This window comes from Phasianus colchicus, chromosome Z (genome assembly GCF_987193195.1).
Source record: "Phasianus colchicus chromosome Z, bPhaCol1.hap1.1, whole genome shotgun sequence".
In the NCBI taxonomy this organism is placed as follows: domain Eukaryota; kingdom Metazoa; phylum Chordata; class Aves; order Galliformes; family Phasianidae; genus Phasianus; species Phasianus colchicus.
In genome coordinates, this window is record NC_143476.1 from 53,979,542 (window position 1) to 53,983,517 (window position 3,976).

A 3,976-nucleotide genomic window follows, 5' to 3' on the forward strand; every position below is an offset into this window, starting at 1 on the left:
GTAGGGGAGTTACAAAACAGTTCCTCTGACAAGATGAAGACAAGAAAGACCATCTAAATTATGTACCACCTGGCCAGTTTCATTTTAAATGATTATTTTTGACATAAATAATACTTTAGAAGCAAATACTAATGGTATTTAACAGTCATCCCTTGTGCCACCTGTTAATAGACACACAACACATAAACTGTTTTAAGGATTTGATAGTATTCTTAAAAGGCACATAATAGGCAATTCCTAATCCCATACAGGTGGACACTATAGTGTTATGCACCATTTCATAGTAATTAGCTTTATAGTTTTTGTTTTAAAATGAGCACGCATAGCATTTTACTGCTGAAGAATCTGATTTCATCAATAAATGAGACAATCACTCCAAAATCTCAAGCAGTGAATCATGACTGAAGTCATAGATCTCAAATATTTAAGAGAATATCTAAAACCACATAGATTAATATATTACTCTGCTATTCGTAAGTCTGTGTAAATAGGGCACTTTCATTGTGCAATTACATTGTGCACTGTTGCAATAGCCAAGGTGATCTGCTGTGTGCTCAGTACAAAATTTGAGGATTCATGTGTATATTCATAATTCTCAAAGAAACAGAGACAGGAATTTCTACAGATCTTTTGTGTTACAGAATTCTCACAACTCATAACAGAAAGAAAAAAAAGTTACATGGTAATATCTCCACCCGTCAGATCAGCCCAAATTATGTTGCCTAATTCATACATGTAAAAATCAGTCTTCCATTGCTCTACTTCCTTGTTCCTCTTAGCTCTCCAGATGAAATCCCAAGGCCAAGAAAAAAATAAAATTCTGCATCACTAATAGATAAAAGTTTTCAATCACAGAAAACCTCAGCTACAGTTATAAGGTATGAAATTAAGGTAAAACTTTAAAATTTAATCTACTTTTAAAAGAGGCAGTTTTTCAGAATCAAGACCAATGCAAGCACATGCATGTGAAAAACCCACAGGAAGAATCACAGAATGGCCAGGGTTGGAAGGGACATGAAGGATCATGAATCTTTTAAGCAAAGAAAATTGACTGGCTTATTCAAAGTGAAAATTAATTCCTATTGCTCAACAACTCCACTCAACAAGTGACCTGGGCTCATAGTCTAATCTAGAAAAATATAGGTTCTTCCATTCTTCCAAATGCAAATTTTGCCTTGCTGACGAACTTAAAAATTGTTCAGAGAACTTGTTCAAATGTTCAACAACTTCATCTCTATAACCTGTCCAAAGAAGTTAACTTTACAGAACTCTGTATGAAGAAAACAATAATATATCTCCCCCCCCAAAAGCCCAAAGCGTTGTTAAAATTAGTGAAGAAAATGATAATTATAGAACACAATTATCATATTAGACTCTTGACTGATTGCCTTTTCCAAGCGTACAGATATAAAAAAAATACTGCACTATTTTTCAGTGCTGTACTGAAGTGCATCTGCTGTGCAAAATGATAATTCCTGCATGGCTGCATGCAAGTCAAAGTCTGTTACTACATGCCATAGTTGGAAGTTGCATGGCAGCTGCCTGTGAAAAGACAGGAAGTAGTAGAAGGAGGAAAAATCCCAGGAGTTTCAAAAGAATGATACTCTTCTAGCTTTATGTTCTTACATTTCTCTAGCTTCTGAGAGCAACCTAACTGAGTAGGACTACACACCCTTCTGAGGTACCTTCCACAATATATTATGTTTTGAATTGCAATCACAGCCATAATGACAGTATTTAAACATTTTAGAGATGTCTGTGCTCACTCTTACATCCATATCACAGAATCACAGAATTGCCAGGGTTAGAAGGGACCTCAAGGATCATGAATCTCCAACCCCCCTGCCACATTAATGCTAGACCAGGCTGCCCAGGGCCCCATCCAATCTGGCCTTGAACACCTCCATGGATGGGGCATCTACAACCTCTCTGGGCAGCCTGTTCCAGCACCTCACCACTCTCATTGTAAAGAATTTCCCCCTGACGTCCAACCTAAATCTCCCTTCCCTCAACTTAAAACCATTTCCCCTCATCCTGCAGTTATCTACCCTTTCAAAGAGTTGATTCCCCTCCCTTCTGTAGGCTCCCTTTAGGTATTGAAAGGCTGCAATGAGGTCACCCCGCAGCCTTCTTTTCTCCAGTCTGAACAAGCCCAGCTCCCTCAGCCTGTCCTCACAGGGGAGGTGCTCCAGTCCCCTGATCATCTTCATGGCCCTCCTCTGGACCCTGTCCAACAGCTCCCTGTCTTTTTTGTACTGGGGGCTCCAGACCTGGACGCAGTATTCCAGATGGGGCCTCACAAGAGCAGAGTGAGGGGGACAATCACCTCCCTGTCCATACTGACCAGCCCTCTTTTGATGGAGCCCAGGTTACCATTTGCCTTCCGAGCCGCAAGGGCACACTGCTGGCTCATACTAAGCTTTTCATCCATTCAAGACCCCCAGGGTCCTTCTCTGCAGGGCTGCTCTCAAGGACCGCTCCTTCCAGTCTGTATGGATGCCTGGGATTCCTCCGGCCCAAGTGCAAAACTCTGCACTTTGCCGTGTTGAACCTCATCAGATTCACCCAGGCCCACCTTTCTAGCCTCTTGAGGTCCCTCTGAATGGCATCCCTTCCTTCAACCATGTCGACCGCACCACTCAGCTTGGTGTCGTCAGCAAACTTGCTGAGGGTGCACTCGATTCCATCATCGATGTCATTGATAAAAATGTTAAAGAGGACCGGTCCCAAGACAGACCCCTGGGGAATGCTGCTCGTTACTGGCCTCCACCTGGACATAGAGCCATTGATGACCACCCTCTGTGGCCCTTCAACCAGTTTCTTATCCATCAGGTGGTCCACCCATCAACTCCACATCCCTCCAATGTGGAAATAAGGATGTGGTGGGGGACCATGTCAAAGGCTTTGCTCAAGTCTAGCTAAATGACATTGGTCACCCTCCCTTGTCCACCAATGCCGTCATTCCATCATCGAAGGCCACCAGATTGGTCAAGCATGACCTTCCTTTGGCGAAGCTGTGCTGGCTGTCTCAGATCACATGCTCATTCCTCATGTGATCAAGCAAGTTGTCCAGGATGATCTGTTCCATGATCTTCCCAGGCACAGAGGTGAGACTCACCGGCCTGTAGTTCCCGGGGTCCTCCTTGCTCCCTTTCTTGTAAATGGGAGTGACATGACCCTTCTTCCAGTCATCTGGGACCTCACCTGACAGCCACGACTTTTCAAATATGATGGAGAGCGGCTTGGCAACCACCTCAGCCAGCTCCTTCAGAACCCTGGGATGCACGCCATCCAGCCCCATAGACTTGTACACATTCAGTCTCATGAGGCAGTCTTGGACCTGCTCTGCCCTCACAGTGGGGGGGGGGATTTACCATCCCAGTCCCCACCCAGATGTTTAGGGATGCAGGACTCAGGGACGTGAGAAGTACTGGAATCCTGGCTGCCAGTGAAGACCGAGGCAAAGAACTCATTCAGTACCTCAGTCTTCTTTGTCTGTTGAAGCCAGTTCTCCTTTTACATTTACCAAAGGAGGTACACTCGTTTGGGCCTCTCTCTTCTGGCCAATGTACCTGTAGAAAGTCTTCCTATTGTTTTTCATGTCCCTCGCCAAGTTCAGTTCCGCCTGTGCCTTCACTTTCCTGATCCCATGTCTGCAAGTGCGGATGGCATCCCTATATTCTTCCCAGGTGACACACCCTTGTTTCCAGAGGTCGTACGCACCTTTCTTCGCCCTCAGCACAAATCGCAATTTGCACGCTGCCAGAGCGGCAGGCCATGCAGCCAATGGGAGACTGCTCCCCTGCAGTGCGATGCCACACGGCCGTTGGATGGCATCACACCAGACATTACCGTATCCATTATGCTTGTGAATATCATGCCCTCATAGTTAGGCATGAACCGGTATTTCCCCCAAAAACCATTGTGTTCATTCCCACTGCATTAGACTATAAGTAAATAAAAAAAAAAAAAAAGA